Below are 13,669 nucleotides of genomic sequence, written 5' to 3'. Positions count from 1 at the left end.
AAATTGCCACCAGATGGCAGCAGAAGACCACTCATTGGCTTATCCTCTAAACTAATATTGTTCAATCATATTTAAACTGTGATCGTGCAGACCAAAGCGTAAATGCTAGAGACTTGAAACTTCATCAGATGATAGTACAAAAATCGAGGCTAATGTTGTCAGAGTATGAACCCGATTGGACAATAGGTGGCGCTACAGCAATCAAAAGCACGAAATGGCTTATAACTCCTAAACCGTATGACGTAGACTCAAGTGTCTTATATCATTGGAAAGGTGAGTCCATGACGAACAACTTTCGAACAACAACAACAATATTTGCCTCTATAACAGTTAAAAAGGTGAAAATTACAGAGTTCATATCAAAATAATGGTATATTAAGCCAATAAGTGGTCGTTTGCTGCACCCCGCTGTTCATTTTATTGTACTACACACAAAATAATTGATCTGTAAGTCATATTTAACTGCTCATAACTCCTAAACCGTATGTCGTAGACTCAAGTGTCTTGTATCATTAGAAAGGTGAGTCCATGATGAACAAAACTAATATGTTAAACGAATGTTGTGGGATGAGCCTATTTTACTAAAATGGCTATAACTCAAGAACAAAATGAGATATCTTAACCAAACTTGGTACACATGTGTATGGTCTTAGTCTTGGTTATAATAAGCCAATAAGTGGTCGTTTGCTGCCCCCCGCTGTTCATTTTATTGTACTACACACACAAAAATTGATCTATAAGTCATATTTAGACTTTAAAAAAATCACTATTTAAACATTTACATCACATGTAGTCAAAATTAATCTATTAAGTATTACTACTGACAATTGTGTCACATTGAGAAATGTGAATCTTGAAGGAGACTTGCAGGAATTTTGTTATGTTTACTGCAACATCATATAGTTATAATGTCTGTATCTACAACATAAATTGTGTGTAGTCCAATGTTTCTGAATACACTTTTAATAATCTGATTAATAGTTACAAAGATCTATGTGAAATGATTATAGACCATAGCATTAAAAAAAATGTGTGTGTGTGTGTGTGTGTGTGTGTGTGTGTGTGTGTGTGTGTGTGTGTGTGTGTGTGTGTGTGTGTGTGTGTGTGTGTGTGTGTAAGCATGCATAATGGAACAACTGGTTTGAAGCCTGTTTCAGAGCCTATTTTACTAAAAGGGCTATAACTCAAGAACGAAATGAGATATCTTCACCAAACTTTGTACACATGTGCATGGGCTCAGTCTTTGGTCACAGTAAAAATAATTGTGAGGATTGAACACTTGGTGGCGCTATAACATGAAGGAAACATGAAAAGGGCTATAACCACCCGACTGCTAGTCCGATTGACTTGAAAGTTGGTATGCAGTGTCTTGGTCCAAGGTACCATGCATGTCTATGAGGAATATGGTGTAACTCAAAAAACATGGCCGCTATTGGCCAATGAAATTTGAGAACCTATTAGACAAGGTTAACGGAGGCCGATCGGAACAAAACTTGATGGGCATGTTTGACTCATGGCCCTAGAGGTCTATAAGAATTTAAAGAAATTGGCCACTAGCAGGCGCTAACGAGTTATATGGCTCTGTAATCACGTCATGTTTCACATATTCCCACAATATTGATATCATTTGATAGGTCTCCTCATACTAAACAACTTTGCCTCTAGAATCATTGCTGTCAATCAAATCTTTCATTAAATATTCACCATTATGTTAAAAACCTAATTTTGCAAACTAGTCCCTGTTTTTTTGCCCGATTGGAACCAAACCAGTCTAGGACAATTCTCTGGACTCTCTAGATCAATAATTATCAAAAGAAAGTTGAACTTTTGCATTTAGATGGCTATAACAGGGTCATTTAGAAAAGAGACGTGGCAAAATACACTCAAAAGCCTATAAATTCTATGGGACAAGTCAAAACTTCACGAAAATTGGTGGGCATGTGTGACATTAGATCCTTAACAAGCATGCAAAGCTTTACAGAGATCGGACCATAGGTGGCGCTATAACTGTTAAAAACCATATGTTTCCTACGGTAAATTGCCTGTAATTTAAGTTTTCCATCTATTATTTCAGTGTTTAAAATCTTGCTAAATAAAACCTAATGTCTTTTGATGCTTGTGTGCTTAAAGGCCTTAAAGGCTTGAACCCCGCTAAATGCTGCTAGCAGCTTTAATTATTATTATTATTCTGCCGTAAAACGCATCGTGCAGCCCAAACCGTAAGTGCTGGAGCTTTGAAACTTTGTCAGATGGTAGTACAAAAATCGAGGAGAGGTTATCAAATTATGAGCCAGATTGGCCTATAGGTGGCGCTATAGCAATCAATTGCGCGAAACTGCTCATAACTCCTTAACCGTATGTCGTAGACTCAAGTGTCTTATATCATTGGAAAGGTGAGTCCCTGACGAACAAAACGTATATCTCCGATTTCATTTCCGTCATAATAGATTTTCCGCCATTTTGAATTTTGTCAAAAAACTACTTTTGCGAACTAGTCCCTGGATTTTTGCCCGATCGGAACCAAACCAGTGCAGAAATGTTCTCTGGAGTCTGAATATCAATAATTATCGAAAAAAAGTATAAATTTCGCTTCAAGGTCGCAAAGGGGCGGAAAACGAATGTTGTGGGAGGAGCCTATTTTACTAAAATGGCTATAACTCAAGAACAAAATGAGATATCTTTACCAAACTTGGTACACGTGTGTATGGGCTGAGTCTTTGGTCACGATAAAACAATCGTGACGATTGACCACTTGGTGGCGCTATAACACGAAAAAAACATGAAAATGGCTATAACCACCCGACCGCTAGTCCGATTGACTTGAAAATTGGTATGCAGTGTTTTGGTCCAAGGTACCATATATGTCTATGAGGACATTGGCGTATCTCAAAAAACATGGCTGCTATCGGCTAATGAAGTTTGAGCACCTCTAAGACAAGGTTAACGGAGGCCGATCGGAATGAAACTTGGTGGGCATCTTTGACTCATGGCCCTAGAGGTCTGTAAGAATTTTGAAAGAAATCGGCCACTAGTTGGCGCTAACGAGTTTTATGGCTCTGTAATCACGTGGTGTTGCACACATCAACCAAATATACACATCATATGATAGGTCTCCTCATGTTGAACAACTTTGCCTCTAGAAGCATTGCTGTCAATCAAACCGTTCATTAAATATCCGCGATTATGTTTAAAACCTACTTTTGCGAACTAGTCCCTGGATTTTTGCCCGATGGGAACCAAACCAGTCTAAAACAATTCTCTGGACTCTCTAGATCAATAATTATCGAAAAAAAGTTGAACTTTTTATTTGGGTGGCTATAACAGGGTCATTTAGAAGAGGAGCTTAGCAAAATACACTCAAAAGGCTATAAATCCTAAAGGAAAACTCAAAACTTCACGAAAAATGTTATGTATATGTATCATAACATGTTGAAGAATCCTGCAAAGTTTCATGGAGATCGGACCCTAGGTGGCGCTATAACTGTTAAAACGCTTTGAAAACCATGTATTCCCAATGGTGAAATGCCTGTATTGGCTGTAAATGGTATTTTCCATCTCTGTAATCAGGTGGGGTTAAAAACATCCACATAATATTCATAAATTATGATAGATCTCCTCATAATGAACAACTTTGCTTCAAGAACCAATACTGTCAATCAAATCGTTATTTAAACATTCACAATTATGTTAATAACCTCATTTTGCAATCTAGTCCTAGATTTTTTTGCCCGATCGGAACCAAACCACTGTAGTACGATTCTCTGGACTCTTTAGAGCAATAATTATTTAAAATAAAGTTAAACTATTGCATCTGAATGGCTATAACATTATTTCAAGGTGTGGCCTTGGCCAAGTGTCCCCAAATGCCTAAATCTATTCAATGAATGCTCAGATATTCTTAAAAAACAAGTCAGAACATGTGTAATATGCCTCTAAACAAGCATGATCATTTTCAGACAGATAGGACAATATTTGCCTCTATAACAGTTAAAAAGCTGAAAATTATGAAAATAATGGTATATTAAGTGGTTGTTTGCTGCCCCCCGCTGTTCATTTTATTGTACTACACTCTAATATTGATGTATAAGTCATATTCAGACTTTAAATAAATCACTATTTTAACATTTACAATCACATTTAGTTAAAATTTATCTATTAAGTATTATTATTGACAATTGTCACATTGAGAAATGTGAATCTTGAAGGAGACTTGCAGGAAACATTTTGTTTACTGCAACATCATATAGTTAAAATGTCTGTATCTACAACAAAATGTGTTTGTGTGTGTGTGTGTGTGTGTGTGTGTGTGTGTGTGTGTGTGTGTGTAGTCCTATTTTTCTGAATACATTTTTAATAATCTGATTAATAGTTACAAAGAGCTATGTGAAATGATTATAGACCATAGTTTGTGAAAAAGTGTGTGTGTGTGTGTGTGTGTGTGTGTGTGTGTGTGTGTGTGTGTGTGTGTGTGTGTGTGTGTGTGTGTGTGTGTGTGTGTGTGTGTGTGTGTGTGTGTGTGTGTGTGTGTGTGTGTGTGTGTGTGTGTAAGCATGCATAATGGAATTAACATGGAAGACCAATTTGATATATAACTGATTTTATAGTGTTTATTGCAAAGCAACTGTGAAAAGACTTTATTAATAAGTAGAATGTCCAGCAGAGGGCAGCAGAAGACCACTCATTGGTTCATTCTGTCCACTAAGCATATATATAAACTCTAAAAAAAACATTATAATAGCATTGAAAATGACATTTTGTCAATGTTTATCAATTAATTTGTTCATTTGATTAATGTTTTTACAATAATTATTAAATTACAATTAAAATAATGCCTGAAAATATGTTTTAAAGGGGAAGACCTGGAATAAGCTATTTGTTACCCATCATTTATTTCAAATATTTATATCACCAACAAAATGTGCATGTGAGTTAAACACGTTTGAAGACATTAACTTGGAAAATGTGCCCATTAAATGAAAAACAGACATTTAAAATGAAAATGAGCCAATGAGTGGTTCTCTGCTGCCACCTGCTGGGCTTAAATAGTCATTTTTTCATACTATTTACTTATCATGTTCTATAATTCCTATTAAGACATTATAAAGTCATTATTACAATATTTACAATCACATTTTGTCAAATTAATTTATCTCAAATATATTATGGCGTATTACCTAAAATTGCCACCAGATGGCAGCAGAAGACCACTCATTGGCTTATCCTCTAAACTAATATTGTTCAATCATATTTAAACTGTGATCGTGCAGACCAAAGCGTAAATGCTAGAGACTTGAAACTTCATCAGATGATAGTACAAAAATCGAGGCTAATGTTGTCAGAGTATGAACCCGATTGGCCAATAGGTGGCGCTACAGCAATCAAAAGCGCGAAATGGCTCATAACTCCTAAACCGTATGTCGTAGACTCAAGTGTCTTATATCATTGGAAAGGTGAGTCCATGACGAACAAAACGTATATCTCCGATTTAATTTCCGCCATTATAGATTTTCCGCCATTTTGCCAAAAAACTACTTTTGCAAACGAGTCCTAGGTTTTTTGCCCGATCGGAACCAAACCAGTGACAAAATGTTCTCTGGAGTCAGGTTATCAATAATTATCAAAAAAAAGTCGAAATTTATATTCACGGTTGTTAAGGAGCGTAAAAATAGTCGTTCAGGGCGGAGCCTATTTACTAAAAAAGCTATAACTCAAGAACAAAATGAGATATCTTTACCAAACATGGTAGACATGTGTATAGGCTGAGTCTTTGGTCACAATAAAAAAAATCGCGACGATTTAACTCTTGGTGGCGCAATAACGTAAAAAAACATGAAAATGGCTTTAACCACCCGACCGCTAGTCCGATTGACTTGAAAATTGGTATGCAGTGTCTTGGTCCAAGGTACCAAGTATGTCTGTGAGGACATTGGCATATCTCAAAAAACATGGCTGCCACAGCCAATTAAATTTGAGCACCTATTAGACAAGTCTCATGGCCCTAGAGGTCGGTAAGAATTTTGAAAGAAATCGGCCACTAGTTGGCGCTAATGAGTTTTATGGCTCTGTAATCACGTGGTGTTGCACACATCCACGAAATATGCATATCATTTGATATATTCTAAGGGAAAACTCAAAACTTCACGAAAATTGGTGGGCATGTGTGTCATAACATCATTAACAAGCATGCAAAGTTTTATAGAGATCGGACCATAGGTGGCGCTATAACTATTAAAAACCTTTTAAAACCATATGTTTTCTATGGTAAATTGCCAATATTGCCTGTAAATGGACTTTTCCATCTGTTATTTCAGTGTTTAAAATCTTGCTAAATGAAACGTAATGTCTTTTGATGCTTGTGTGCTTAAAGGCCTTAAAGGCTTGAACCCCGCTAAATGCTGCTTGCAGCTTTAATTATTATTATTATTCTGCCATAAAACGCATCGTGCAGCCCAAACCGTAAGTGCTGGAGCTTTGAAACTTTGTCAGATGGTAGTACAAAAATCGAGGAGAGGTTATCAAATTATGAGCCCGATTGGCCTATAGGTGGCGCTATAGCAATCAATTGCGCGAAACTGCTCATAACTCCTAAACCGTATGTCGTAGACTCAAGTGTCTTATATCATTGGAAAGGTGAGTCCCTGACGAACAAAACGTATATCTCCGATTTCATTTCCGTCATAATAGATTTTCCGCCATTTTGAATTTTGTCAAAAAACTACTTTTGCGAACTAGTCCCTGGATTTTTGCCCGATCGGAACCAAACCAGTGCAGAAATGTTCTCTGGAGTCTGAATATCAATAATTATCGAAAAAAAGTATAAATTTCGCTTCAAGGTCGCAAAGGGGCGGAAAACGAATGTTGTGGGAGGAGCCTATTTTACTAAAATGGCTATAACTCAAGAACAAAATGAGATATCTTTACCAAACTTGGTACACGTATGTATGGGCTAAGTCTTTGGTCACGACAAAACAATCGCGAGGATTGACCACTTGGTGGCGCTATAACACGAAAAAAACATGAAAATGGATATAACCACCCGACCGCTAGTCCGATTGACTTGAAAATTGGTATGCAGTGTTTTGGTCCAAGGTACCATATATGTCTATGAGGACATTGGCGTATCTCAAAAAACATGGCTGCTATCGGCTAATGAAGTTTGAGCACCTCTAAGACAAGGTTAACGGAGGTCGATCGGAATGAAACTTGGTGGGCATCTTTGACTCATGGCCCTAGAGGTCTGTAAGAATTTTGAAAGAAATCGGCCACTAGTTGGCGCTAACGAGTTTTATGGCTCTGTAATCACGTGGTGTTGCACACATCCCCGAAATATGCATATCATTTGATAGATCTCCTCATACCAAACAACTTTGCCTCTAGAACCATTGCTGTCAATCAAATTATTCATTAAATATTTGCGATTATGTTCAAAACCTACTTTTGCAAACTAGTCCCTGGATTTTTGCCTGATCCAAACCAAACCAGTCTAGGATAATTCTCTGGACTCTCTAGATCAATAATTATCAAAAAAAAGTTGAAATTTTGCATTTGGATGGCTATAACAGGGTAATTTAGAAGAGGGGCGTAGCAAAATACACTCAAAAGCCTATAAACCCTAAAGGAAAACTCAAAACTTCACAAAACTTGTTATGTATATGTAGCATGACATTTTGAAGAAGCATACAAAGTTTCATGGAGATCGGACCATAGGTGGCGCTATAACTGTTAAAACGCTTTGAAAACCATGTATTCCCTATGGTGAAATGCCTGTATTGGCTGCAAATGGTATTTTCCATCTCTGTAATCAGGTGGGGTTAAAAACATCCACATAATATGCATAAATTATGATAGATCTCCTCATACTGAACAACTTTGCTTCAAGAACCAATACTGTCAATCAAATCGTTATTTAAACATTCACAATTATGTTAATAACCTCATTTTGCAATCTAGTCCTAGATTTTTTTGCCCGATCGGAACCAAACCACTGTAGTACGATTCTCTGGACTCTTTAGAGCAATAATTATTTAAAATAAAGTTAAACTATTGCATCTGAATGGCTATAACATTATTTCAAGGTGTGGCCTTGGCCAAGTGTCCCCAAATGCCTATATCTATTCAATGAATGCTCAGATATTCTTAAAAACAAGTCAGAACATGTGTACTATGCCTCTAAACAAGCATGAAACATTTCAGACAGATAGGACAATATTTGCCTCTATAACAGTTAAAAAGCTGAAAATTATGAAAATAATGGTATATTAAGCCAATAAGTGGTCGTTTGCTGCCCCCCGCTGTTCATTTTATTGTACTACACTCTAATATTGATCTACAAGTCATATTCAGCTTAAAATAAATCACTATTTTAACATTTGCAATCACATTTAGTTAAAATTAATCTATTAAGTATTACTATTGACAATTGTCACATTGAGAAATGTGAATCTTGAAGGAAACTTGCCGGAAACATTTTGTTTAGTGCAACATCATAAAGTTCAAATGTCTGTATCTACAACAAAATGTGTGTGTGTAGTCCTATTTTTCTGAATACATTTTTAAAAATCTGATTAATAGTTACAAAGAGCAATGTTAAATGATTATAGACCATAGCATTAAAAAAGTGTGTGTGTGTGTGTGTGTGTGTGTGTGTGTGTGTGTCTGGCCTTGACCAAGTGTCCCCAAATGCCTATATCTATTCAATGAATGCTCAGATATTCTTAAAAACAAGTCAGAACATGTGTACTATGCCTCTAAACAAGCATGAAAATTTTCAGACAGATAGGACCATATTTGCCTCTATAACAGTTAAAAAGCTGAAAATTATGAAAATAATGGTATATTAAGCCAATAAGTGGTCGTTTGCTGCCCCCCACTGTTCATTTTATTGTACTACACTCTAATATTGATATACAAGTCATTTTCAGCTTTAAATAAATCACTATTTTAACATTTGCTATCACATTTAGTTAAAATTAATCTATTAAGTATTACTATTGACAATTGTCACATTGAGAAATGTGAATCTTGAAGGAGACTTGCAGGAAACATTTTGTTTACTGCAACATCATAAAGTTCAAATGTCTGTAACTACAACAAAATGTGTGTGTGTAGTCCTATGTTTCTGAATACATTTTTAAAAATCTGATTAATAGTTACAAAGAGCTATGTGAAATGATTATAGACCATAGCATTAAAAAAGTGTGTGTGTGTCTGGCCTTGACCAAGTGTCCCCAAATGCCTATATCTATTCAATGAATGCTCAGATATTCTTAAAAACAAGTCAGAACATGTGTAATATGCCTCCAAACAAGCATGACAATTTTCAGACAGATAGGACAATATTTGCCTCTATAACAGTTAAAAAGGTGAAAATGACAGAGTTCATATGAAAATAATGACCAATATGTGGTCTTTTGCTGCCCCCCGCTGTTCATTTTATTGTACTACACTCTAATATTGATCTATGGTTATAGATACATGGTTAATCATAGTAAATAATACTAGAACGTGGTGCATTTCACAAAAAAATGTGACATACTCATAGACCATTAAAAGATATTTTCACAATAACATATCTCAAAAATATTGTGTGTGTGTGTGTGTGTGTGTGTGTGTAACCATGCATAATGGAACAACTGGTTTGAAGCCTGTTTCAGAGCCTATTTTACTAAAAGGGCTATAACTCAGGAACGAAATGAGATATCTTCACCAAACTTGGTACACTTGTGTATGGGATGAGTCTTTGGTCAAGGTAAAAAGAATTGTGAGGATTGAACACTTGGTGGCGCTATAACATAAAAAAACATGAAAAGGGCTATAACCACCCGACTGCCAGTCCGATTGACTTGAAAGTTGGTATGCAGTGTCTTGGTCCAAGGTACCACGCATGTCTATAAAGGAAATTGGCGTAGCTCAAAAAACATGGCCGCCATTGGCCAATGAAATGTGAGCACTTATTAGACAAGGTTAACAGAGGCCGATCGGAACAAAAGTTGGCGAGCATGTTTGACTCAGGGTCCTAGAGGTCTGTAATAATTGTTTAAGAATTTGGCCACTAGTAGGCGCCAATTAGTTTTATGGCTCTGTAATCACGTGATGTTTCACATATTCTCACAATATTGATATAATTTGATAGATCTCCTCATACTGAACAACTTTGTCTCTAGAAACATTGCTGTCAATCAAATCGTTCATTAAATATTTGTGATTATGTTAAAAACCTACTTTTGCAAATAAGTCCCTGTTTTTTTGCCCGATCGGAACCAAACCAGTCTAGGACAATTCTCTGGACTCTCTAGATCAATAATTATCAAAAAAAGTTTAACTTTTGCATTTGGATGGCTATAACAGGGTCATTTCGAAAAGAGGCGTGGCAAAAAACCCTCAAAAGCCTATAAATTCTAAGGGAAAGCTCAAAACTTCACGAAAATTGGTGGCCATGTGTGAGATTAGATCCTTAACAAGCATTAAACGTTTTATAGAGATCGGACCATAGGTGGCGCTATAACTGTTAAAAACCTTTTAAAACCATGTTTCCTATGGTGAATTGCCTGTAAATTGAATTTTCCATCTATTATTTCAGCGTTTAAAATCTTGCTAAATAAAACTTAATGTCTTTTGATGCTTGTGTGCTTAAAGGCCTTAAAGGCTTGAACCCCGCTAAATGCTGCTTGCAGCTTTAATTATTATTATTATTATACTGAAACTATATTTTGAAATTTTAATCGATGATCATCATCATCATCATCATCATCATTGGTGTTACAGTGTGGTGTACTGAGAAACAAACTGAAGACTCAGATGAAAGTTCTAAACTAAAACTTTAAAAACTCTCAGGAACAGGCTGACAGGCAGGGAAAACAAACATTAACGCAACGGAGACCGGACAGAGACTGAAAGCAATGGTGCATCTTATGGCCAACAGAAACTTGACACAACTGTTCCACGATTGGCCCGATTCACCGCATGACAACGTGCACATGTGTTTTGTTTTTATCCGGACACCTTCAGTTCCACTAATGCTCGCAAATCTGTTTTTGATAACAGTAAAACCTCTTTTCATGTAAGCTAGTCGCAATGTTATATTGTGCCATGTTTATCAAGATAAAACTGATAAAAAACGTAGTCCCCACTTTATTGATAGTGTAGGCGTAAGTTGAAATCTATTCTTGTACAAACATACGCTGTATTAAGCAATACACAAAGTATTACATGTTTTTGTGCATTTGACAAATATTGCATTTATTTCACTTCATTGTGATAAAGTATGCAAACACAGCGCAAGTGTCACTACGGGAGGCAGAAAGTGTCTGACGTCACATCTCAGTTTTAAGCTCCTCTCCACCTGCGCGCTGCAACTCTCGGCAATCAGTTACATCCAGCCGCAGCAGATGTCGAACACACCTTTAGGCAGGATGGGAAGCCTCCAGGGCGGTACCGGTGCTACAGGTAACCAGTGTTGTGCCGGCAGCTCAGGTGACCAGGGTGGCTCCGGCAACTCAGGTGACCAGGGCGGAGCCAGCAGCTCAGGAGCTCATAAGCTGAAGTCCTCTATGGACTAAGGACAGAAGAAGAAGTCTTCTCTGGACTCGGGACAGAAGCAGAAGTCCTCTCTGGACTCGGGACAGGAGACAAAGTCCTCAAGGGACTCGGGTCAGGGGCTGGAGCCGTCACTGGACGGGGACTGGAGACATCACAGACAATCATTATGGGCAGGAATGAATGTAAACACAGAAGTCTTAAGTGAATGTAAACAGGCAGGCCCAAAACATTGGATATATTCAAAAGATCGGATCTGTGCATTAAGACTTACAGTGTAAATGTAGGTTTATTCAGTTCACCTGTCGTCAATTAATTAGCTCATTAGTCCTCGTCAGAGTCCTGCACGGGTCCGATTTTGTAAATCCGCACCCGCCCGTACTCGCAGTGCTTAAAAAATGTTCCGACAGCAGCACTAATTAAAATCTGCATCCGACCCATTTAAAATAGAACCGACACCCGACCCGCACCCGAAATAAAATCAGTTTAGCATATCACATTATAGACACACTTACAAAAATGTTTATTGCCAGCATACAGAAGTTATTACATGACCATTAACACAAGGACAACTTCAGCCGAAGATGTCAAAAGGCTACATCATGTAGAACATGGTTATGTGTCCTTATCATCTCTGCGAGGGACCTTCAGTTCTGTGACTGTCCCCTTTTGAAAAAAAAACTGTTCGATAGAACTGCTTGTGCTTGGTTTGCTATCTGCGTGCTTCCTCAGCCATGAATTTCCACATTTGCGGCTATCGAATACGAAATGCATGCAGCAAGGCCTTTCACAATATTGTTTTCTTTATCTGAGATAACTCCAAATTTCTCCCACTCACTGGACTTGATTTTTGATGATGTACACTCTAAAAAAAAAGATTCTATATGGCACCAAAAATGGTTCTTTGTCGTAATCATAGAGGAACCACTTTTGGTGCTATATAGCACCATATCTTAACCCTCTAGGCGCCACGGTCGAGTTTACTCAACAAGATGCGGCACTGAATAAAACGGACGATTTTTTCAAATAGGGTGTCAAATTTCGTTCGACCTCCCCTCCACTAGATGTCAGACATGTCATACTTCATCCCGACTCAAAAAAACATCATGCTTCTATACAAAATCTTCGAGCAAGAGCGCATTGGTCAGTTGCGACGGCCATCTCTGGATGCTGGTCAGTGGCTGGAGCCATTTCTGGACGCTGGTCAGTGGCTGGAGCCCTCTCTGGACGCTGGTCTGTGGCTGGAGCCATCTCTGGACGCTGGTCTGTGGCTGGAGCCATCTCTGGACGCTGGTCTGTGGCTGGAGCCATCTCTGGACGCTGGTCTGTGGCTGGAGCCATCTCTGGACGCTGGTCTGTGGCTGGAGCCATCTCTGGACGCTGGTCTGTGGCTAGAGCCATCTCTGGACACTGGTCTGTGGCTGGAGCCATCTCTGGACGCTAGTCAGTGACTGGAGCCATCTCTGGATGCTGGTCAGTGGCTGGAGCCATCTCTGGACGCTGGTCTGTGGCTGGAGCCATCTCTGGACACTGGTCTGTGGCTGGAGCCGTCTCTGGAATGGCAGGTACTGCATAGATGTCACTTTCCTCCGCGACACCCACAGTAAATTTAGAGCCGCTCACCTGAAGGGCACAGTCAAGGAACTCATTCAAGGACCCTCGAGGACCATCACGGATCAGTTTGGTTTGTAAGTGTTGGTTGAGTCAATGGCAAAAAAAGTCAATCAACATAAAGTCCGGGAGGTTGGTGGTGTTTGAGAGGTTCAGAAAGTCTCTGATGTGGTCCTCGAGTGAGTGAGTTCCTTAGTGTAGTCAAACAAGGGTGACTGCTACTGTATCCATTGTTGGCGAAGTCTTCTGTAAAGTACTGCTTTGAGACAGAAGGTAGAAGATCCAAATGCAGCTTTATTAAAGGATAATCCACACTCGTAGTCATCAAACAGGCAAGAGGTCATAACATGTAATCAGTCCAATAAGGCAAACAAGACAAGAGAGACAGGCAAACGGGTAATCCACGAAATGGGCACAAAATCCAAAACCAAGAGACATGAAACCAGGGAGAATGCTCAGATTCCTGTGATTTTCCTGGGAGGGCGCGCGCGCAGCCACAAATAAACTGATGTGGATTTTGAAA

Source organism: Gobio gobio (assembly GCF_949357685.1).
Source record: "Gobio gobio genome assembly, chromosome: 11".
Taxonomy (NCBI): Eukaryota; Metazoa; Chordata; class Actinopteri; order Cypriniformes; family Gobionidae; genus Gobio; species Gobio gobio.
Note: the sequence above shows the minus strand (reverse complement) of the source record.